Genomic DNA, 24,718 nt, shown 5'->3' on the forward strand with positions numbered 1-24,718 from the left:
ATCCTTAGCTCTTTTATTCAAGGCTAGTGTTCTACCACTTGAGCCACACTTCTACTTTCAGCTTTTTGGTGGTTAATTGGAGATAAGAGCCTCTCAGATTTGTCTGCCCAGGCTGGCTTCAAACTGCAATCCTTAGATCTCAGCTTCTTAAGCAGTTAGAATTATAGACATGAGCTACTGGCACTTGGCTGCCAATGTTGTTTAAAATAGCAAGAAAACTGTGTGAACTGCCTGTGTTCAATGAGGTTATATAATTCATGATACCTGAACTCTGGGAAGTATTATACATTATTATGTTAACATGAAGATGATGTTCATTCATGGAAAAGTGTTGATGAATTTTGATGGACATGATAACAAAATAACATACACTAGATGAATACATGAAAACTTTGTGCAGGGGCTGGAATGTGGCTCAGTGGTAGAATGTTTGGCTAGCATGCATGAAGCCCTGGGTTTGATTCCTCAGTACCACATAAACAAAAAAAGCTGGAAGTGGCACTGTGGCTCAAGTAGTAGAGTGCTAGCCTTGAGCAAAAGAAGCTCAGGGACAGTAACCCTGAGTTAAAGCCCCAGGACTGGCAAAACAAAACAAAACAAAAAGACCTCCAAAACCATAAAACCCAAAACTTTGTGCAGGGGCCATAGTATAAACTTGAATAATGTTAATACTAGATTTAGATGAAGAGGTCATATGTGGAATATTTGTGTTTGAAGCAATTCTAGTAAAGTATACAGTGTTTCTACATTATTTCTTTTTCCTCTCTTTCTTTTACTTGTTTGATAGCTGCTACTAAAAACTGCACTCTCTCAACTTTTTATGAACAAGGTTGGTGCTCTACTATTTGAGCCATCACTCCACTTCTGGCTTTTTGGTGGTTAATTAGAAATAACAGTTTAACATACTATCCTATCTAGGCTGGCTTTGAACTTTTATCCTTAGATCTCAGCCTCCTGATTGGATTACAGGCACAAGCCACTAGGAGTGGCTTTTTTTTTTTTTTTAAAGACAAGGCCTTAACATCAAAGAGACCAGAGAGGGACTCCTAGCCTCCCATCTGTTGCTTCCAGGAAGACAGAATTGGTCTGTCTTATCAGCTACCACTATTGCATGCTGGGGCTGGAGGGATCAGATTGGCTTGCCTGCACAGGCTGCTAACTGAAGGTACAACTTCAGGGTTCAGAGTATGGACTCAGCTTCCTGAGCTGGGGCATGCGACCTCAGGTGGCCTCAGAGCCTTAGAAGATTGCTCACACTTGGGTTTCCAGGGAACCAGCGGGGGGGGGGGGGGGGTGAGCACGAAGCCCTGGGGGCTCTGCACCCACCACCCACTCACCTGCAGGCCCTAGCCACAGCAGGAGGGAGTCAGTTCTCTCTTCTGCAATTTCCTACGGCTGAGGGAGGGTGTGCGCTGCTGACCTTCGGTAGCACAGCCGCACCCAGGTGGGGCCCTCGTGAGGTAGTGTCTTGGGTGTGTCTGTTGTTACACATATTTTAGTATTGAATTTAGACTTGTTTCTTCAGGCTAGCCTCAGAAAAGCCCCGTGTGCATCCAGTCTACTCCTGTTAAAGGCAGGATCATTTGGCTGTCTTATTTTGCAGGAATGGCCCTGTGGCTGCGCAGCCAACCTTCTGATCGACCACCTTGTTATAACCAGGTATCTCTGAACTTTTTGTGCCTGGTAAATGGCTTTCTCCCTCCTCCAGGCTGTGTGGGCTAGTGTGGGTAGCCTTTTTTTTTTTTCTCCTGAGTGAAGAACTTTCTTGTCTTATGGAATTTCTGTTTGGAAAGGCTTTGCTCATCCTATGCTGTGACTAGCCTGGGGGCATGATTGGGAATGGGACCCTCCCCCCACCCCCAAGGAAAAGGAGATTTCCTTGGTATTGTTGAGTAGCCTAAGGAGGGTAGGGGCTGTGGAGCCCTGGGAGTTCCTTGAGCAGGCTTATAGGAGCTTGCTAAACAGAGACCACTGCAGCATTACCTGTGTGGAGAAAGGTTCCTGTCCCCTCTGGGGGACCCAGTTATCTCAAGTATATATCTGCTGAAGCCAAATCCCAAAACTGTCAAAGTTTTTTTTTCTTAATGTGTGTGTGTTCTGTGACCAGACTGAACTAGGACTAAAGAATGTGGGTTCCAGCTGGGTGCTGATGGCTCACACCTGCAATCCTAGCTACTCAGGAGGCTGAGATCTGAGGATTGCAGTTCAAAGCCAGCTGGGGCAGGAAAGTCCCTGTGAAACTCTTATCTCCAATTAACCTTTCAAAAACCAGAAGTGGCGCTGTGGCTCCAAGTGGTAGAGCTCTAGCTTTAAGCAAAAGAGCTCAGGGATGGCACCCGGGTCCTGAGTTCAAGCCATAACCACTGACAGACTAAAAAAAAAAAGAAAAGAAGAATGTGTTTCTGGGCCTGCTGGAATGCTCAGGAGGGGTACTCAGGCCAGTTTGTCTGTGAGTTTGTGTGTAGTGGGGGTGGTGGCCATGCCAGTCCTCTAAAGTATCGTTCTCAGAAGCTTTGGCCCTATGGTCACCCTCCAGTGACATGGAGCTCAGTTCTGATCATTGCTGGTAACTGAATATTAACTGCCACAGATCTAAGAAATCAGCTTTCTTTTTGAGCTCAGGACCTAGCCTGTCTCGGTTCCCTTATTTAGGGAACACATGTATACCCCAGGGTTGTCAGCAACTCAGTGTATTTGAGGCTTGAAACACATTTCCACAGAAACAATGCTATAAGGAAGTGGCGCTGGGCTCAAGAGGTAGAGTACTCGCTTTGAGCTGAAGAGCTGAGGGACAGTAGTACCCAGGCCCAGAGTTCAAGCCCCACACCGACAAAAAAAAAAAAGAAACAATGCTATAAATGGCAGTTGCGTTTCTGGGCTAGCCCACAAAGAGCCCTGATAGCACCTCAGAAGCTGCTGAAATAAGTTATTAGTAAAATTGAGAGTGCAAATACAGCAATCAGAGCTCAAACCCAGGGCAGTAGAGGTTAAATGGTGTGGGTTTATTTGGGTAATTTTTGTTTGTTCTGTGAGAAGTGCATTTCAAAGTCCTCCAGGTGAGGGAAGCACTGAAGCCCTTCTGCCCAGACTTACAAACTATGCTAAAACTTCCACAGGAACACTGAAGGCGATCAGAAGGGAATACTTAACATGACATGCTCTGTCCCCATTTGCATTCTTCTTTCTGTCCTTCAGTCAGGGACCTGGGCCTACCTATGTCCTGGGACCCTGGCCTAGGGTATTTTTATGATGAGGAAATCCTGCTCAGTGACCTTACATCATGATCACGGTCAGGATCATCATAGTCTTTATTGTTACTTAAACCATCTTCCTTCGTCAACTGGGTAGAATAAACATTACGCCCTAACAATTTACAGTGTTAAGAATTCCCCTCTGATTGCTTCTAATGTTCCCGTGGAAGTTTTAGCATAGTTTGTATGTCCACTTCTGCGTAGTTCTTTCTAATTTTGTCATTTCACATGATTTTTATCAGATTGTTTCATGTAGTGAGCCCATTGTATTTCATTCTACTGAATGGATTTTGATTTTTTTTTTTTTTTTTACTTTATAGCTAGGCACTATGAACATCTTTTTAAAAAACTCTTTTGTGCTGGCATTCTAGAATATTTTCATGGAAGGGTCAGGGCCTTAGGACCTTATAGTCTTGCAACAGAATGTCAAACCTCATTGTAGAAAGACTCAAAGTTTATAGCAGCACAGCAATGTATGAGCAGCTGTTCCCCCGTAGCCCTGCCAACAGCAGCATTCTTGTCTTATTTATTTACTTATTTTCAGGTTGACTGGGGCTGTAATGGGGCCTTAATGGTTTTCTAGTTTGCATATCTTAAATTGCTGCTGAGACTATATTTTTCCCTCTTGATGATTTGCTGTTTGTGTTTCCTCATGTGTCAAACCCTGCTCATCTCCTACAACTGCAGAGCCTCCTGCTTGCATTTATCTCCAAGAACTACCTTCCTGCTGGGAAACACAAAGTCCTCCCTGTCTGGGTTGGGCAGGGCTGGCCCCTCAACCTTGTGTAACTCATCCCCACACCTGTTTCATTCACCACCCCTAGTCCTCTGACTGCTGGGGATATAACTGATGGACATTGAGGGCCTGGGCTGGAGGCTGAAGGACCAGAGGTTGAAGGGGGAAGCAGGGGCCTCATCTGAGTGGTTCTTAAGGTGTTCATAAGGCAACCTCCTTGGAGGGGAGGCTGTCCAGGGAGAGTCTAGGCACTTCCTGCCTGTAAGAGCTGGAAAGGGCACAGGAGTTCCTCTGATTCAGGGTTGTATACTCAAAAGACCAGCAGGGAACAGACAGAATGAAATGATAGAGGCCTGGCACAGCGTGATGATAAATGATAGTGACCCGTGACCTAGAAATGAGTAGGACCAGCAGATAATTAGAATGTGTGAGTCTCAGCCAAGAGCTACTCCATGCTACTCAGCTCCACCTTCAAGAAGCAAGGCTTCTTGTAGCCAGAGTTCAGTGATTTTTTTTCTTTTTATGACAAAGTAGAATTCCTGCTTTTTAGTTTGAGAAGCTGTCAGTAAATTCAATTAGAATAAAACACAATATATGGGTCAACTAAAATGAACTAGTGGGGGAGCATGGCTTGTCAGGCTTCCGTCTGACCCTTCATTTTGCTCAACTTCCTTTTGGTAGAAACACAGACCCTTCTCTGTGATGAAGCAGAGAGGACTCCCAATCCAGGGTCACATTCCATCTGTGTGACCTTAGGAGAACTGTTGAACCTTTATGAACTTCGGCTTCCTTACCTATAAAATGGGGACAATGGCTTCCTCTCAGGATGCTGGGTGGATCCAGTGGACTTGCATCATGTCAGGCATGCAGTAGAAACTCGATAGATATGTTAGATAGGAGCTGTGGTAGGGTCACCCAGAAAATTAGACCAGGCTTAGAACTTGGCTCACATGACTCTCAGTCCAGAGCTCATGCCACATGTAAGCTTGCTTTTCTGGGAGTTTCTGGAAGTTCTGGTCATAAGGAGTCTTTCTTTCTTTCTTTCTTCCTTCCTTCCTTCCTTTTTTTTTTTTGTCTTTTCTTTTTCAGTACTGGGGATCGAACCCAGGACGTTGCACTTGCTAGGCAAGCACTTTGCCACTGAGCTACATCCCAGCCCAAAGGAGTCTTTCTTATCCCTAGGAATTTTGGTCACTTTGTGACTACTGGGACCTCACAGCTCTTTGGACTTTGCACTGCAGCACCTAGAACTCAGGAGACCAATCCTTAGTAGTTATGATAATAATGTCACACACTATTAAACCTAAGAAGCCATTGATTGTTATATGCACCATTATTTAATATCTTGTTTAGAAAGAGAAAGTGCTGCTAATTAAACCATACATACAACCTGGGCATGGTGGGTCCTAGCTTCTTGGGCAGTTGAGGATTTCTTGAGTCTGAGTTTGAGGCCAGCCTGGGCTGCACAGAAAGATACCATCTCACATGTACATACAAAACAGAAATAAAAATCATGCATGCTATCCATCATAAGAAACATCTTTATTCCACAGATGTTAAAATGGGGGAAATGTAGCAGGTGCTGGTGGCCCGCTACTCAGGAGGCTGAGGTCTGAGGATCATGGTTTGAAGCTAGCCTGGGCAGAAAAGTCAGTGAGACTCTTAATCTCCAATTAACCACCAAAAATCCAGAAGTGGTAGAGTGTTAGACTTCATCAAGTAAAGCTCAGGGATAGCACCCAGGCCCTGAGTTCAAGCCCCAGGCAGGACTGGCATTAAAAAAAGGGTGGAAAGGTGGCTCAGTGGTAGAGTGCTTGCCTCGCATGCATGAAGCTGTGGGTTTGATTCCTCAGCACCACATAAGCAGAAAAAGCCAGAAATGGCACTGTGTCTCAAGTAGTAGAGCGCTAGCCTTGAGCTGAACAGCTGAGGGACAGTGCCCAGGCCCAGAGTTCAGGCCCCACAACTGAAAAAAAAAAAAAAAAAAAAAAGGATGGGGGTAATGTATATCTTAGAATTAATTAAATAGAACTAGATTACCAATAACAGTAGTAGTGATTGTCCCATTTTATTGATTACTTTAAAATGTATATTGTTTTATTCATATAGTTCTCACAAGTATTCACTAGGCAATCACTATGTGCAGGCAGAGTGGAAGCACCAGGGATTCCAAGACAAGGGAGATCTGGACCAGCCCTTAGGCTCTGATTCTAGATGGTGGTGCTACGATCTCAGAGCTGGAGCAGTAAACACAATAGAACAGTGTGCAGGCAATGAGGTAGAGATAAACAGAGGTGCCATGATGTGCTGGGGGAGAATGGCTATCCTATCCTTAGCAGCAGAGACCAAGAAGGGCTTTGGATGCCTGGAGTTTATTTAGGAAGTGCTCTCAGGAGGACCAAAAGCAAGATAGAGCAGGGGAAGCAGCTAAGCAAAGCAGGACACATTGCAGCTGGAGTCCACAGGGAGCCCTGACATATGAATTACCCCATCACAGATTCGATGCCACCATAAGGCTTACTTTGAGAAGGGGCAGCTGTGAGCTCTTGGCAGCCAACACTCACAGTTGCCAGGGGATGCTGCACCAGCTGATAAAAGATCTGGGAGGGCTCTAACACTAGGCCCTCCAGAAGCTTTCACATTCTTGGAGAAATTAACAAAGACTTCCTAGAAGAGCTACTGTGAAGCTCTGGGGTCTGCTGGGAGATCTGGGCATGATTTACCTGCAGATCAAGGTAGAGGGAGGGGTGAGTGAGGCATGGGTTTGAGAAGGCAGACCTCTTAGAGAACCTCAGATTGTCTGTGTTGGGCTAGAGCTGGGAAGAGTAAGATTGCACGAGAATGTCAGTGGTTAGCTGGATGCCAGTGGCTCACACCTGTGGCTCATGACTGTAACCCTAGCTTCTCAGGAGGCTGAGATCTGAGGATCACAGTTCAAAGCCAGCCGGGGTAGAAAAGTCCATGAGACTCTTATTTTCAATAAACCACCAGAAAACCAGAAGTGGCGCTGTGGCTCAAGTGGTAGAGCACTAGCCTTGAGCTGAAGAGCTGAGGGACAGCACCAAGGCCCAGAGTTCAAGCCCCACAACTGACAAAACAAAACAAAAAAGAATGTCAGTGGTTAACAGCCCCAGCTTTATGTCAAAGCCATGGAAGCCATGGAGGGGTGAACACTCTGATGGCAGTGTGGATAGTAAAGTGTGCAAGACTAGAAGCAAAGAAATCAGTTAGGAGACGAGGAACAATGATAGCCAGTACTGATCAAAGACTTGATGTAAGGCAGTTTTTAAGCTCTTATCATCTTCATTTTGCAGAGGAGCCAATTGAGTGGTTAAATAACTTACTCAAAATCCAGTCAGCACAAGCCAAAATTCAGTCTCAGATCTCAGCCTGTACCCACATGCATGAATATGAAGTTTGGATTCTGGTCCATGACTTAGCAGTATTTGTTTTCATTTTAAAACACAGCTTTAAAGCATGCTTCGTGGCACACATTGGCTCTCCGGGGATCCCCGTTCCTCCTGGCCCAGAGCCACAAACTGAAGCCAGGCTCCAGAGAACAGCCAGCAGGGGAGTCTGCTCAGGGACGGTTCTGCAGGGGGTTTGGAGCTGTGCTGAAGCTGGCAGCTCTTGTTCTCTGATGAAAGGGTCTTTCTGTCCCAAGGCCCTTCTGGCCGGCCCTCCCTGGCAGTCACACCTGTTTTGTCCTTCTTCCTACACCCAGCCAGACGTCTCTTCCAGAGTGACAGCAGCAACTGGGGACATCTACAGAAGTTCCTTCTCAGACCTAACAAAGGCACTCAGAACCTGGCCCAGCTCAAAGGAGAGGGTGTCAGGAAGGGCCAATGGGAAGACCAAAGGATGCAGACAGCTGTGGGCTGGTGTGGCAGGCTGGGGCCCTGCCCCTGAACAGGTGAAGTAAACTTGAACTGAGAAGGAAGGTCCCTAGGTTCTCAAGGGTAAAAGAGAAGAGAGTGCAGGAACTTTGCAGTACAGTGGCTTCACTGAACAAGTTTTGAGCTCCCTGTTCCCTCACAATGGACCTGCAAACAGGGATGAGGAGAAGGCAGCCATCAGTCCAGCAGGACGACATTATGGAAAGCTGTGGAGGAAGAGGCACAAAGAGCAAGGGTTGGAGAGCACTCCCGGCAGGACACTTCAGACAGACAGGACACTAAGTTCATATTGTGCAGTCTTTGAGGCCAGTAAGGCCTCTGGCAGGGGCAAAAAGATCTCTGGAACTTGATTCTTGAAAGGGAGAACCTACATTTTGGGAGGAGGAACTATGGAGAACTAACAGTTGTAACTTATTTGTACATAGCATGATGCAGTGGCAAAGCAGATTATTTTTTCTTTTTCTTTTTGTTTTTTTGGTTGTTGGGCTTGAACTCAAGGCCTGGGTGTTATCCCTGAGGTCTTTTGCTCAAGACTAACCCTCTACTACTTTGAACCACAGCACCACTTCCAATTTTCTAGTGTTTAATTGTAGATAAGAGTCTCACAGACTTTCTTGCCCGGGCTGGCTTTGAACTGTTATCCTCAGATCTCAGCTTCCTGAGTAGCTAGGGTTACAGGTATGAACCACCAGCACCCGGCCATTAAAGCAGTTTTTAGGACCAGTACGATCTTGTCAGATCCCAAGAAGGTTGGTACTCTTTCATTATTCATACAACAAACATGGTGCAACTGTTATAGACCCAAAACGATGAAGTTCAAAGAATTACTGACCACTGTCTTCAGATCATGCAACAGGTTGGTTTCAGACAGCCCTGATTCTCAATCTTGGTTCTCTGTTCTTTCCATATTGCTCTTTCGTCTCTTGTAAACTGAAGGCAATGAAGTCCTGCTTCTGCAAAGGGGAATGACAATAGGAATGGAAGCACATCAGGGTCACAAGAACCTGGCACTGGTACCCCTAATTCCTCAAATTAAGTAAAGATTAATGGTTCATTTACACACCCCATATGGCCTTCATGGAAAGATCCTGACAGGAAGAGGATAGGAACAGGAATGCAGGCGTAGGGACTGAGGACAAAGCCTCATTTAAATCATGAGCCATGGCAGCAGGAAATTAATGGAGGTGGGTGGGTAAGTGGTGAGACCCTGGCTTCCTTGGAAGCTTCCCCCCACCCTTCTTTATAACAGCTTTATTGAGATAGAACTTACAGGGCATAAAATTTGCCCTGGGAAGATTTTATGGCTTGAACACTGGCGATGACCACTCCAGGCACTGCACTCTGAGCAGAGTCTAGAGAGTTGACCTAGACCTAGGAAGCCTCTATAATACCACACTCCACCTTTTGTTGGACCTAGGGTTTGGAGTCCTGATCCAGGATGCTTTGCTTCCTGGAGTATTTCTCAGCAGACACCCCCTGGGAAGTGGAGCGCTATACACCTCTCTTCTTAGCAGTTTGTGGAGAAGTAGGATGGAGGAGAAAATAGCACTCTATAGGTAAGGTCTCAGGAACACCTCCCTAAACCCCTAGTCCTTACATTTCACCTTCTTGGTTGCCTAAGAGGCTTGTAGAAGAGGCTAGAGTTTCTGCATCCAAAACTTTCACTTCATAAGTCAGTGATTATCTTTTTGCATTGTCTTATCTACAGCAAGACTGACCTCCAGGGCTTTCCCAGAAAGGCCACAGTTTCCTTTCTACCTTCTCATCTGCCCACTGTTGGGAGACAGTCTTCTTCTGCCAATCCTTGCTGAGGCAGCCTGCATATAGTTTAGTTGAGGTGAAGGAGTATGGCTGCTTCAAGGGTCCCTACATCTGGCCACCTGCCTCTGTTCCCTGCCTTGTTCCTGGGCCAAACCCCACAGCTGGTCTGGGAAGGGAGGAAGTCCTGGCAGGATTGGGCCGAGCAGTACTCTTTGGAGTGGCTCCCACTTCTTCCCTGGAGGCTGGGCCCTGGCTCTATGGTGGCAGGCGCTTCTAGGAATGTGCTCCCCAGCTGGGTTTTCTGGTTGGTTGGGAATGTCCCTGGCTAGTCTGCATTCTCTCTCAGGGGCCCCCTCTGGGCTAGCCCTAGGCTAACTGAAGGGGCTGGGCCTTTACAAGTCAGAATGCCTTACAGGTCTGCCGAAGAACCTAGTAGCAGTGGGCATTGGAAGCCAAGTGGCTGCTTGTTGTTTTCCTCATCTGGATGAACTGTCAGTAGGAGGGAAGAAACCAGGCAAACAAAAAAAGCAAAAAGATTTTGGACCCCGCTTCTGCCAGGAATCCTGAACTTCTAGTCTCTACTGGGCCTGTACACTGCTGTCCCTCAGTTGCTTATTTCCTTACTCTGTGGGAGACTGGAAGAAGAGCAGAGCAGAGAGGTGATACATGATTGACTTGCCCCATGGCCTTGCATAAACACCCAATCTCTGCAAACTCATGTTCTCCTCTGTTGCATGAGAGGGATAAAGATCACACAGTTGTTCACTAGCTTATGGGGAAGTACTTGAGCTATATCAAGAATACTGTGTATGGATGTTTGATCTGGGAGTCTGAGCTGAGCTTTTCTTTGCAGAACTGGGTTTCCCCAGTTTTTCCATATTTCTTTTTTAAAAATCAGAATCATGGATCTTTTTTTTTTTTTTTTTTGTCCTGAGGTTTGAACTCAGGGTCTGGGTGCTGTCCTTGAGATCCTTTTTCTCAAAAGCAACACTGTACCACTTGAGCCACAGCACCACTTCTGACTTTTTCTGAGTAGTTTATTGAAGATAAGCAGTTCATGGCCTTTCCTGCCTGGGCTGGCTTCAAACTGTGATCCTTAGATCTCAGCCTCCTGTGTAGCTAAGATTATAGGCATGAGTCACCAGCACCCAGCAGAATCATGTATCTTAAACTAGAAGGTATTTCAAGAGGTCATCTAGTCTGGTTCCTGGCATAATAAGTGGTATTTTGTAGATAAGACTGTCTTAAGTGGTCATTACTTTGACATATCTGTCATAACATAGGTCAAATAAGCCCTTGTCCTTTGGATGAGGCTTCTAGGTGGTCACCAATGCTCCAGCCAGTCAAGGGAAGAAGAGGGCAGATGACAGGAAAAAGTCATGTCTCTTAGGAGCAAGTTTAGGTTTTATGGGGTTTCTAGGCAGAGGGGCTAGATGTTGTCTATGTCATCTACTCCCTAGGTGGGGTGAAGGCCCAGGCCCTGCAGACTCAGGGTGTGCATAAGAATCCTATTCTTGGGCTGGGAATGTGGCTTAGTGGTAGAGTGCTTGCCTAGCATGCATGAAGTCCTGGGTTCAATTCCTTAATATCACATAAACAAAAGCTAGAAGTGGCCCTGTGGCTCAAGGGATAGAATGCTAGCCTCAAGCAAAGGAAGCTCAGGGACTGTGCCCAGGCCCTGAGTTCAAGACCTAGGACTGGCAAAAAAGAAAAAAAAAAGAAGAATCCTATTCTTCTGTCCTCCCTCCCTCTTCCTACCCTCCCTCCCCAGCCCCGGCTTCTCTCTTTTCCCTGAGAAAGCAGAGATGTTTCTAGCTCTTAGGACTGACCACAAGGGAAAGTGGCTACCAGTATACAGTATATTCTTTGCTGGTTTTTCCTTCAAAGGAAAATCTCTTTCTGACTCATCTTAAAAAGCAACACCAAAATGCACGGAAGGAAGAGCAAAGTCTCCTCATTTGACTTTGCCTTGGCCCTGTTAAGACCTCCCTGAGCTGAGCTGCAGAAATTGTTTCCTATCTTTTGCCACTCAGGCCAACAGGCCAGAAAAATATTTGGGGCTATTTACGGTAGGCAGGGTGGGAAATGGCCTGAATTGCTAGACTTCAACCCAGGAGCTTTTCGTCTCTTGTAAGGGCCTTGTTGGCTACTGTATAGGGGCTGGGACTGCTTGTCGGTAACCTTTACAAACTGCCGGGAGACTGGTGGGCCAGAGGCTGTTTACTAAAGTGACTTGGAGAGGATTGTGCATGATTTCCCCGCATCCAGCAGCAGCATCTTATTTGTGGAAGAAAACGACTTGTGTGCAAACACACACACACACACACACACACACACACACACACACTTTCCTGGCAGGCTCCATGGGTTTCCAAACATTTCGTCACCATCTCCTCCTGACCTTGGTGTGCAAGGAACAAACCGCGTGGCCTGTTGGTTCCAGCAAAGCCATTGGGGGCGCCGGCCTGGGCTGAGAGAGGGTGACAACCGACTCCGGGAGTGGAGGTGAGGTCTGCTGGAAATCCCCAGCCTGGGCAGCCACCCGAGGAGGTTTGAAGACGCCTCCCTCGGCCTTATTTGGTCGCAGGAAGTGGGCGGCGCCAGGCCTGCAGGCGGAGAGGCCGCCCGAGACAGTTGTGCTGATGAAGTGGTAGAGCTGGTTCCTGCTCGCCGCCGCGCCGCGCGCCGGCCCGCCGCTGGGCGCTCCGCGCTCCCAGCCTCGCTCAGTTGTGCAATCCTTTGTAGCACGCCAGAGTCCTCCTCCTTCGCTGTTGCCTCTCGCCCTCTCTCTGTCTCTCTGTCTCTCTCACTCTTTTTTTTTTTTCAAGCTGTGAGCTCAACCGATGAGTCAGAGCCGTGCAATCCTGACACTGCATCGCAGGACTGGGGGTGACACGGAGGGAGGGAGAGCGCTCTCGAGGCGGACCGTGCGGACACAGGGCGCGCCACGGCTTGGGGGTGACAGCCCGCCTGTCCCGCCTGGGCCCTGCCAGCAAACTTCCTTGCTTTGGGAGGCGCGGGCTGGCGGAAGCCCCTTAAACGCCGTGGGGAAGGCGGCAACGACGACTGTTTGTTTTTAAAACCGGAGAGTGCGTGCAAGCGGCTGGAGTCCCGGAGGCGGCTGGAAGCCAGGGCGGGCGGCGGAAGGGGGACAGCCGAGGCCATTGCTCAGGCAGGAGCGGGGTAAGTGGGGCTGCCCGGGCGGGCGGCCGAGGCCTTGCACGCGGCGGAGTGGCGGGGGAAGGCGGGGAGGGGGGGCGGTCCGGGCGCCGCGCAATCGGTGGCCGCTCACCCCGCGGGGTTTTGCAGGCTTGGCCTCGAATTGGGGGTCGGGTACCGGGTCGCGGGAGGGGGGGGTGGCGGTGGCGCCGTGCGCTTGCGCGTGCCAACTTCTATGGCCTGGGCGGCGGCGGGGGAGGCTGCGAGGGGACACGCGGGGGCCGACACGCGGAGGGGGGGCGCCGCAGCCCGCCCCCGCGTCGCCCGCACCCCGCACTCACCTGCTGCGTGTGCAGCCCAACCCCGTCTCGGTCGTGCAGCTACGCAGCTCACGCGCGGCCCCCGCCCACCCAGGCAGGGTCCCCAGCCTCCCCGGGGGCCGCCGCCGCTGCGCCCTCCTCCACCGCAGCAAAACGTGGTGGCCGCAGGGACCCGCTGGTGTGATGGAGCCCAGGCTCGGGAGGCGAGACGGGGGGGGGGGGGGGGTGAGGGCGGGGGGAGGGGAGTCGCGAGCTGTGAGAACTTGGCCTGGGATCCCCCTCCCCCTAAAAGTGGGTTTGGACGCTGTGTTGATGCCAGGGGCACTTCTAGGGGACAGAGGTGCAGCGGGGGCAGGGAACTGGGGCAAGTGCAATGGAGGCCTAGGCTGGAGCGCCGAGCGCGGGCGGGTGTAGAGCCGCCGTACCGCGCGCCCCGGTGCTGCAGGCGCACCCCAGATCTGTCACCCGTCTCGCCCGCCCCCGCACTCGCCGGCCCCGCTGCGGCCCCGCCGAGCCCTCGCGGCGCCCGGCCGGGGATTGGGAACTCTGGAGCCCGGGTTTGTCTAGCCTCCACGTAGGGCAGACTCAGTGGAATGAACCCAACCCTCCACATTCACACCAGCATGTGTCCAGGGTCGGGGGTGGGGGGTGAGACCACCCAGGCCTGGGGCGGGGGTGGGTGAGTGGGATGGGGGAGGAAGGAGTGGGGAGGCCAGAGAACCTCTAGCTCCCTGGAGTTTTCAGGCTTCAGCTCTAAGGTAGAGGTGCTAGTCACCCAAAAGGGAGGCCCACTGAGTCTTCCAACCTATCCTCTGGTCTGAGCTGCTGGACAGATGAAAGGGGAAGTTCCTTGCCCCGTTTAAAACTTGGTTGGTCACAACTTCGGTGACTACTTCCTGCTTGCACCGTCCTGGGGACGGTGTGCCAGGCTGTGGAAGCTCACGTGCAGGTGGTGGGACAAGGGAGGGCCAGCTGGGCCTTGGCTGGTCCTAAAGGCCACGGTGGCACGCGTTTGCAGGGGATGCTTGGCATCAGTGGCTGGGGAGGGGACACGTGTCTGGCTTCCTCCAGCAGAGGGAAACTGGCCTGAGGTTTAGATTGGCCCGTCCATGGAGTTTTAGAACTGAGGAGATCTGGTGAAAAGTGCAAAGGAGAATTATGGCGGGAAGGGGAAGCTACTTCAACCTTGGGGTCTTCAGATGATGGGAGGAAACCATCAGTCTTGCTCCAGAGCCTCCAGGAAATGTGTGGCCCAAGTTCCTGTAACATAAGAGAAATGCTCCCTGTCCACAGGTGTTCGATGACCTCAGAACCAAAAGGAAAGGTCAAACTTTCCCAGGCTGAGAACTTCTGGGACCTCTCCTGCCTGCCCCTCTGTGTAGTGCATAGGAGTATAAACATTCAATTACTGTGATAAACCATCTCACTGCATGGCCCTGGTCCAGTCTCCACTGTAATTGTATTGGCCTCTGGCTGGTTTCTCTGGTCTGTGTAGCTCCCAGGGGACAAACGGGTGAAGAGCCTGAAGAATCCCTCTACCCCACCTCAGGTCTTACAGCTTGCTCTGGAAAGTCTGCTCTAAGTACCTGGGCAGAATCCTCACACCCTGTGACTTTGTCAGCCCCTCACCCCACTCCAGGAAAGCATGTCCTTGGAGTGCCCAGGAAGATGGAAATTTAACTTTCAGACATGGAACTTAAAAATAACCCTAGTGGGCTGCTACTTCTAATAAAGAAAAGGAAAAAAAAAAAAGGCAGCAAACAATTATGTATGTAGCAGAGGGTCTCTTGTGGCTGCAGAACCCAAGGGAAAGTCACACATTGGAGCCAAGACCACTGGGGGAGGAAGAGGGCAGTGGGAGGAGAATTAGGGTGTGGTGGGTGTGGGGGATAGTGTTCTGAAAGGGAAATGACTCCATCTAGGAATCTTTGGCCTTGCAGTGGGACTCCCAGAAGAAAGCTTTGTACATGGTAGAGTAGAGCTGGTCACCAATGGCTGAAGATCCCTGCTTATTCTTTTAGTCCTATTTCAAATGCCATCAGTTTGGCTTCAGAGTGATGTGATAGTTAAAAACAGAGACTCAGGCCTGGATTCTTTGTTTCCTTTGTAGAGTTGCTGTAAGGATTCTGAGTTAAGAGTATGTAAAACATAAGTTCTACTCTAGCCTAAGCTATGTTGTTCTCACAATGCCTAGTAGCCAGTAAGCGTTTAGCCTATGCTAGTTGAATGAGTGAAAATTTTCCATTAAAAAAAAAAATTGGGACTTGCCTAGCAAGTATGGAAGACTTAAATGATCACGTAAGCTCACAGGTTTGAGGCTAGCCTGGCTACAGAGTGAGACTGTCAAAAGAAAAAAAAAAGATCTGGCATGCAGAGGGTCCAGTGAGCTCCTACTGCTAGAGTGTCCTTAATGCTGCACCATCTGGACCATCTGGTGTTGGTGAATCCAGTTCCCTAGCACTGTCCTGCAGCTGGCCTTCTGGAGCTGGTATCTCGGTCATCCTGACCCCAAGGGGGCCTCACAGTGAAAGAGTTGTGCAGGCTCCTGCCTCTGGATTTGCTAAGCTGGACATTTCCTGTGACCAGGCCCGGTTGGCATCCTTCCTGTGTGTGTGCACATGTACCAGTGCAGGGGCAACCGGTGGGGCGCCATTCTTCCCTGACTCACTGCTGCAGACTACAGGAAATGCAGCCAGTGGTCACATTTGGCTGGAGGGATTACTTCTTCTACACCTTAGAACTTGTACCCTGGACTGGAACTAGGTGGAGTGTGCTGAAATCCCCGATTCGTACTAAGGGATCTGCATTTGCATTCAAAGCAACATTCAGGTTACGGTCAGGCTGTGAGCTCATTTTATGAATCAGAAGCATTACGGCATAACTTTGGTGTTGGAAACTGCTCTTTGGAATCCAGATCACCCTCCCTTCCTCCACCCCAGTGCGCATGCACACACACACACACACACACACACACACACACACACACACACACACGCACTTACATGGGTTCACACAGTCACACACTTGGGAATGGTATAGTTAGTAGGGGCATTGATTCAGATTCTAGAGCCATCAAGCAAAACTTTGTCCACACTCACTTAAAACACCATTCCTGGATGGTGTATGCACCGTCACCCTGGCAGTGACTCTGAAGGAAGCCTGGCCCATGCATGCATGGGAATGAGGTCTGGGCAGACCCAAAGTTCATACTCCAGCTTCTCCATTCTCAATGTGGCTTTGGGGCTTGCTTAATTTCAGTTTCCTTCTCTGTAAAATGGCGAGGATAATAGTTCTTTGCACAGTTGCAGTGCAAGTTAAACAAGATTTTGCATGCAAAATGACTGACACATTGTAGATTCTCAGAACATGGTAGTTGGCATTTCACTGGTCCAGGTTCAGCTTCCTGTTTGCCTTTTGTTCCTACTGGGGAGGAAATAAAAGGGGTCCTGCCTGCAGTAGGAAAGCACTGTCCCAGGCCCCTGGGATTTGTGCAAATGAGGCTCATTTTCTAACTTCCCAGTCTCTGGGCCCAATTCATCCACTTCCTGCTAGATGAGCCCAGGCTCTGGTGCCTTTGTGGAGGTCTCTGTCTCTGAGGACCAGGTTTGAGGGCTCAGATTCCCAGAGATCTGATTGAGCTCTGGGGAAATCTACCTTCCTGGCCCCAGGCTGAACTGCTCACATGGGTGGGAGGTGCTTTCTCCACCTAGGAGAAAGTGTCCTCTTTGCAGTCTGCCACTGTGATTTGAGTGGAGGTTTGGGTGCAGTGTCCCACCCAAGACCACTTTGGCATTTCTCCAATTAAATGAGGAGCTGGGGTGAGGAGAGTACCAAGATATTTAGAAGAAAGTTGCCACAGGTCAGAAAAGAGCTGAGGTTTTCCTGAGTAGGGGTGAGGGTCTCCCTGGGGGAGGCAATTGCTGGCTGTGGTTTGTAGGGCTGGGGGCTGATGCTTCCCTTAAAGCCACCATTGCTCTTGATCTTCCTGGAATGGAGCCTGTAGCTGAGCTGTGGCCAGCCTGGAAGGTGCTCCTGGTTCTCTCCGCTGTTCTTCTCATTTTGCCTGCTACAGGGAGTTCATGTTGACAGTGTTTTTTGCCAGGCACTGTTTCTTCCTCCACAAGACTCCAAAGGCAGAGGAGGGGAGCGGCCAGGGTGAGGTTTCCCTTCCATGTGCTGAGAGACAGAAGTGCTCTAGGCCTGCAGTCAGAAAGGGCTTCCCTCAGAAAGGGGGGTCCAGAGAAGAACGAATGTTATGAGAGCTTTGGGTCCTTGGCCTTCCCAGTAGAGGAGCAGGTAGAGGTCCCAATTCAATTCTGCTATGGCGCAAACTTGCCAGTGCTTCTGGAAGGTAAGGATCCTAGAGCTTGGGAAGGGGCCGAAGCGGGTAAAACTGGAAACTCAAGAGCAGAAAGGCTCATCCTTCAACTCCTCTTCCCAACCTCCTGTAGCTTCTGGAACAAGCACCTGGCTTCTCACCTGTCTCTGCTCTGTCTGAGATCCCAGCTGGTCTTGGGCTCCCCAGCTCTGGCGAGTCAGTGTAGCACTGAAAAACACTGGGGTATTGAGTCTTCTAGTCCTTCACTTTCATACAAGGAAGCCCAGAGTGGCTTGATGGCTCCACTCTTCCCCCCCCCCCCCCCCCCCCCCCCGAGGGTGGGAAGAGGGCTGGGCCTGCCTTTGGCCCTACTAGCTTTCAGCACCTCCCAGTTTGGAAGTTGGGAGGGCTGCTGCCGTGCAGGAAGAGCCCACAGGAATACTGTCTCGGCTCTTGGGTGTGGCTCAGCCCTCGACTGGCTCCATGGTTATTTATTTGTCTGTTTGTATGTATGAGCTCTGTGGTTGGAAGGCTGGATCTGAGTGAAAGCAGAAGTACCCACACAGTGTCAGCTGTGCAGTATGCAGGTTGGGCCTTATAGAGGATTGAGGGCGAAGGGGGACAAAGGGGGAGCGGCCCCTCTGCATGGTAGCTGCTGGTGCTCTCCGTAGCCACAGGCCTGCATACTCAAGCATAAACAGCTCTTCCATGTTGCTAGCAGCTGCCTTTCCTTGCTGGCTCTGGGCAGAAGAAGTGCCAAAAATAACCAGACGGGCACTTCCACTTGTGGGACACTCACTGTGGTGGCCTCTGGGCAGGCTTGCTTGCTTGCTTGTTGCAGGCCCAGTGTCTCTGCTGTCCCTGTTCCTACTTCCTGTGGCCACTCTTCCCCCACCCTCCTCCAGGCAATGACGCTGTCCCTTTTATTGCTCTTCTAGTGGCTCATCCTGTGGGCCTGGAAGCTCTGCCTGTATTATCTGGGAAATACTCCTGGGCCCATGGTGTCCTCACAGGCCCCTGCTGTGACATGGCTGTATCCAGAAGAGGCCTGTGCTGTGTGTGTTTTGGAATTTTTGCCAGCCCTCTCTCCTGGGTCTCAGATGCCTTGTGTACCCACTGAGCCCAACACTGTTGCTAGGATTTCTTGTCTCCTTGTTCTGCTCTGGCCTGGCCAGCCCTGCTTTCAGCCATGTGTGGAGCTGGAAGAGACAGACCATTTCTCCCACATGGTTAGACTGCTACTAACGTATCTGAGCTACCACTGCCTGGCAAAGGGGTAAGGAAATCCCATTTGCTGAGTATTTCGTGCCAAGCACTAAATCTATGTATTTCCTCATTTAATCTTACAATAACTGTTAAGACAAAACTATTATGCTCATTTACCAGTAAGAAACCTGAGGCACAGAGACTGATGATGAGGGGAGAAAGGCATGAGTCCTGTCTGACTCTTCTTACCTGACATCTCTACTCCACTTCTAACTGTTCTCATATGCAAAGAGAACAGTGCTTTTGCCTTTGGAATGAAGTGCTGATGGTAGGAATTTGAATACCATTAAGCCCATTAGGAGTGAGTTGAGGCCTGGAAGTCGGGGGGGGGGGGGGGGGGGGGAGGGGGGGGGAGATCCCTCGGTGCTTCCTTCTCTAGACACAAAGATGGGCAGCCGGAAGTCCAACCTTGAGCGTTGAAGCCCTGTTTTAGAAGGCTCATTGATAGGCCTGGGGATTGTCATGCTTGTGAGTCAGTCCTGCATGGGAGGAGTGTAGATAGGCCTTCCAGGGACCTCCCACTTGTCTTCTCCCTGCCCCTCCTGCCCCCAATACACCATGGTCTCTGCAGTTCTGAGAACTACAGGCTGGGAGTTGATGGGATCTTGGGTCTCCATGGCTGCAGGATTTGGTCCTGGGGCTTATTCCTGTTGCTATGGCCCAGGTCCCAGAGAGCCTGGTCGGTGTGTTCTTGGGGCTTAGGCTGAATACTCTAGTGTGTTATGCCACAGGCTTCTGGGTGTATTTCAGGAACAGTAAAGGATAAATCAACATAGGAGAAAAGGCCCTATAGCAGCTGCTCAGAGACTAGAGAAATGTAAGGAATGTGTAAACATTTGGCAGAGGTCCTGCATCTTGACGGGCCTGAGAGTGAGTTTGACGCTGATGATGTTCCAGTCTGTAAGACAGGCATTCCTCTGCAGCCCCTCTGGGGTGCTCCAGGCAGCCATTCTGGAAATCTTCCTCTGCAGTTAGCAAGTTTTTGTGTGTCCTGGTCACTAGCAGATTAGGGAACCATATCACTTTTCTTCTTCTTCTTTTTTTTTTTTGTCTGTTGTGGGGCTTGAACTCTGGGCTTGGGCACTGTCCCTCAGCTCTTCAGCTCAAGGCTAATGCTCTGCCACTTGAACCACAGCCCCACTTCTGGTTTTCTGGTGTTTAATTGGAGATAAGAGTCTCACAGACTTTCCTGCACAGGCTGGCTTTGAACCTTGGTCCTCAGATCTCAGCCTCCTGAGTAGCTAGGATTACATGTGTGAGCTACCAGCACCTGGCACTTTTATTCTTTATTCTTACCCCCAAGCCAGCAGACACCAACCTTACCCCTCTACCTTCCACTCTTGGCCACTGGGTGCATATCGGGCTCTCTCTAGAGGTGGTCAGACATTTACTTGGGATCCTTTACTCCATATATCAGAGTCCACTGTTCTACTCCATGCTAGAGGGAGGAGATAAGCTAAACAAATGTCAAAGACCTGGCTCGTAAAAGGCTTCCAAGTGTGAGGACATCCACCTTAGACCCCTGACCACAGCTTCACCAAGTCTTCTATTTGTCCTTGGGCTCAAGTGACCGTGGGCTTATGATTACTTTCCCTCTAGGATATTAGTGTCATTAGCTATGAAATAGGGATTTTAGTGTGGTCTTTGGACCCTAATCTCCTCTCCCCTATCCAGAATGTACCATGGATAGCTTTGACTTAAAATTTTAAGTTGTTGGGCAAAGCAGCCTGCTGAGAGTCCCAGGCTAAGATGTGGGTGGTAAACCTGAACTTCATGGGGATTTGGGGCATCTGACAGTCATTGGAGAGGCTTTGTTTTTAAAGAGTTGTTAACCTGGCCGGGCGCCGGTGGCTCACACCTGTAATCCTAGCTACTTAGGAGGCTGAGATCTGAGGATTGCTGTTCAAAACCAGCCCGGGCAGGAAAGTCTGTGAGACTCTTATCTCCAATAAACCACTAGAAAACCAGAAGTGGTGCTGTGGCTCAAGTGGTAGAGTGCTCGCCTTGAGCTGAAGAGCACAGGGACAGTGCCCAAGCCCAGAGTTCAAGCCCCATGACTGACCAAAAACAAAAAAAAGAGTTGTTAACCAACTATGTGCACAGGATCGAGGGTGTGGGAGAAGTGTGGCTTTGTCTTGGGGAGAAGATGTAACACCTTCCACAGGTTGGCCCAGGCTGGGAATCACTCACCTGCGGGCCTCTCCCAGCCTTCTTCCCCAACCAGGCACAGCTCTAGAATATCACAGTGATTTTCAGGCCAGCTGAAGCCACTCTGATTCTGAGAGGTATGAGCAGCCTGGAGGCTTCTGTTCTGATGCAGACAGCCGGGTGTGGCATCCAAGCAGGAAACTGGAGGAAGAAGTTTGTGGCTAGACCTTTGGCAGGACTTTGCTGCAGTCCTGACCTTGTTTCTGTACTGGGACCTTAGGCAAGTGATGTGACCTATTGATTGGATTGTTTCAGATTCTTTGTTGGGAAAGGAGGAGAATAAAATATTTGCCTTGTTGTGAGAGTTAAACAGGATTAAGAGTGTATAGAGTTCTGTGAACCATACCTACACGGTAGCACCCTCAAGAGAGGTTAGAGGTCTTGGGAAAGCCTTATTTGTATGATGGAGGATTAACCTTGGCTCCAAGCATTGCTCACTAATTTGCAAAGAGGTGGAGCTTGCCTGACTTGAGGCATTGTTTATTGGAGTCCTAGATCCTGAGGCCTTGCTGTCCTCCTGGCTATATATCCTAAGGCAAGTTTCTTTCCTTCTCTGGCTGGGTAAGCACCCACTTCCCTTGTTACTTGGAATCATTTGAACCCTGCTTTGCCAGGTGGCTCTGGAGGTAGGTCCAAGCCATCTTCTTCATATGGTGGAAGGCCTTTATCCAGACAGATACTACAGATGCTGCACCTTTCAGGGTACTTCTACAGGAAACCCTTTTCCTCTCCACCTATATATCCTGTGTGCACTCCTGTTTCAGGGGCTTTTAACTAGTGTCCTAGGCTGGAGGGGAACCTGTTTCTGGAAGACAGGCTGGGATTATCTCTGAAGAAACATTATAGACTGCACTCTGGAAATGCCCTGGGGAAAAGCAGCCTTGGGAAGGAACAAGTGGCAAGGGAGAGAACCTTTGCTGGATTTTCAAATGTAGCATTCCTTCTGAGGCCCATAAGAGGTAAATGATGCAAAGAGTAGAGAGCTAGGAGGTAGACAGTAAATAAGCATTTGACTCTTCTGCCACTTTGACAGAAGAATCTCAGTTTCCCTCTGCAGAAAGGAAAGATCCCTCTATGGGGGGGTTTGTAATGTTGGCTTATGGATTAGAATTTACAAAGACAAACCAGGTTCAGCAAAGTGCTTGGTAAAATGTTAACTCCTGTTTTGGGGGAAGCTTTCCAATAGGAGTGCTCACTTCAATGGAGGAAATAATTGCCTGTTGAAATGCAAGGCTGCAAGACCTCTTCATTCCACAGCTGTTTTAGTTCTAGGATCAAAATTGGGGTAAAAATCAGATGTGTCGGGTGAGGAATGGGCAAGAGTCTCTCTACCTAAGGCATTCACGAATACATATGAGGTCTACTGTGAAGGAAGACATGGAAAGCAATAGCTGGTGGAGGGAGGGGGCTTTTTGAGCTGGGAAACTGTCAATAGTTATTTCTAACCTTAGAAATAATTTTTTTGGCTGGGCGCCAATAGCTCATGCCTGTAATCCTAGCCACTCCAGAGGCTGAGATCTGAGGATCACAGTTCAAAGCCAGCCCAGGCAGAAAAGTCCCCATGGGACTCTGATCTCCAATAAGCTACTCAAAAAAGCTGGAAGTGGTACTGTGGCTCAAGTGGGAGAGTTTTAGCCTTGAGCACAAAGAGGCTCAGGGACAGCACCCAGGCCCTGAATTCAAGCCTCAGGACCAGCAAAACATATTTTTTGGCTTTTATTATTTATTTATTTACTTTATTATCTTTGTAAGTAGTTGTGTAAAAGTTGCTGTTTAACAAAGTAGTCCTAACCTTTGTTTTCTGTAATTTTCTCAAATTTATTATCCAATTTCAGCCCATTTTAATCAAAGAACATACTTTATATGATTTCAGTTCCTTTAAACTTGGCTTGATTTTTTTTTTTTTTTTTTTTTTGCTGGTCCTGGTCCTGCTTGAGCTTAGGGCCTGGGCACTGTCCCTGAACCTCTTTGTCTTCAAGGCTAGTGCTCTACCACAGCACCACTTCCAGCCTTTTTTTAACAGTTTATTGGAGGTAAGAGTCTCATGGACTTTCCTGTCCAGACTGGTTTTGAACCATGATCCTCAGATCTCAGCCTCCTGAGTAGCTAGGATTACAGGTGTGAGGCAGTGGTGCTTGGCTGCCCCCATGTACTTTTGGTTTTTTTGGTCAGTAATGGGCCTGAACTCTGGGCCTGGGCGCTGTCCCTCAGCTCTTCAGCTCAAGGCTAGCACTCTACCAGTTGAGCCACAGACCACTTCTGGCTTTTTCTGCTTATCTGGTGCTGAGGAATCGAACCCAGGGCCTTAAGCATGCAAGGCAAGTACTCTACCACTGAGCCACCTTCCCAGCCCCACCATGTACTTTTAAGAAGACTATATTCTGATGTTCTTGGGTGGAGTTTGTATACAAGTCTATGAGGTCTAATTGGTTTATAGTGTTTAAGTCTTCTTTTCCTTGTTGATTTGTTTAGTTGTACATCCAATATTGAAAGTAGAATGTTGAAGTCTCTGATGTTGAATGATCTGTTTTCCCCTTCAATTTGGATAGTTTTGTTTTGGGGGGCTCTGATGGTAGGGTGTGTGTGTGTGTGTCTGATGGTAGGGTGTGTGTGTGTGTATTCCAGTTAGGGGGCTTGAACTCAGAGCCTGGGCACTGTCCCTGAGCTTTTTCACTCAAGAATAAAGCTCTACCACTTTGAGCCACAGTGCCACTTCCAGTTTTTGGTGGCTAATTGGAGATAGCCTCACAGACTTTCCTGCCCGAGTAGCTAGGAATTACAGGTGTGAGCCACCAGTGCCTGGCTTGTAATGACTTTTTGATGGATGGACAAAACTTTCCTCATTTCTAAATGTCCTGTGCCTGCAGTTACCATTTTTGTCTGAAGGCTTATTTTGTCTGATGTCCAGTCGAGCCATTCCAGCACTCTTTTGGTTGTATTTACATGGTATCTCTACTGTCTTCAAATCTACCATGTTTTTGAATGTAAAGTATGTCTTCTGTTGAGTAATCTTTTTTTAAAATTTTATCACCCACTGGTTTTGATGCATTTATATTTAAAGTAATTATTGATAAAATAGAATTTCTGTCTATCATTTTGCCATTGGATGTTTTATGTCTTACGTATTTTGTTCCACTGTTGCTCCATTATTGGCCTTCATTACTGTTAAATAGGTATTTCCAGAGTATGCTATTCCTAGCCTGTAAAGTGAGACAAAAGTAAGGTTTGAATAAGATGCTGTCAGTGGTGCAGTTAAGGACTGTGCCTGACAAATAGACTGTGCCCCATAAACGTGGGCACTCATTTGGGCCTCATGCTCTGTAAGAGCCCCAGCCATCCCTATGGTTAACTGAGAGCAAAATCCATCCAGAACAGTGGACTGGGTAGGGACTGGGTAGTGGAACAGTCTTCTGGGTAGGGTACAGCACACTGGCAGGAAGTTCCTATTGGAGGGTGGGTAGTTATGGGTGTTGGAAAACTTTACCGTATTAGACTTAATCTCATCCCCTGTTCCAGCACCTGGCATACTTCTTTTTTTTTTTTGTCAGTCATGGGGCTTGAACTCTGGGCCTGGGTGCCGTCCCTTAGCTCTTCAGCTCAAGGCTAGCACTCTAACACTTGAGCGATGGCACCACTTCTGGCTTTTTCTGCTTATGTAGTGCTGAGGAATCGAACCCAGGGCCTCGTGCATGCAAGGCAAGCATTCTACCACTGAGGCACCTTCCCAACCCTCGCATACTTCTTGTGAAGATGTGTCCTCCTGTTCTTTCTTACCCCAGCCAGATCCATGAACCTCTTATGGC

At 49.0% G+C, this 24,718-nt stretch overlaps 1 protein-coding gene across 4 annotated transcripts in view; it reads left to right on the top strand.

Moving 5' to 3' along the window:
* Mideas (mitotic deacetylase associated SANT domain protein) overlaps positions 1–24,718 on the top strand; it is a 79,395-nt gene that overhangs the window by 19,127 nt on the left and 35,550 nt on the right. For 2 of the 4 annotated variants that reach the window (XM_042692600.1, XM_042692603.1), the window contains exon 1: positions 12,335–12,827. The exons of 1 other annotated variant lie outside the window; for it this stretch is intronic. The gene's annotated coding sequence lies outside the window, so the exon portion shown is untranslated. Of the gene's footprint in view, positions 1–12,334; positions 12,828–19,629; positions 19,641–24,718 lie in introns of those variants that run through there. One more of the 4 variants, XM_042692602.1, reaches the window with a different exon arrangement.

Source organism: Dipodomys spectabilis, unplaced genomic scaffold, assembly GCF_019054845.1.
Source record: "Dipodomys spectabilis isolate Male_0828 unplaced genomic scaffold, ASM1905484v1 ptg000157l, whole genome shotgun sequence".
NCBI classification, from domain to species: domain Eukaryota; kingdom Metazoa; phylum Chordata; class Mammalia; order Rodentia; family Heteromyidae; genus Dipodomys; species Dipodomys spectabilis.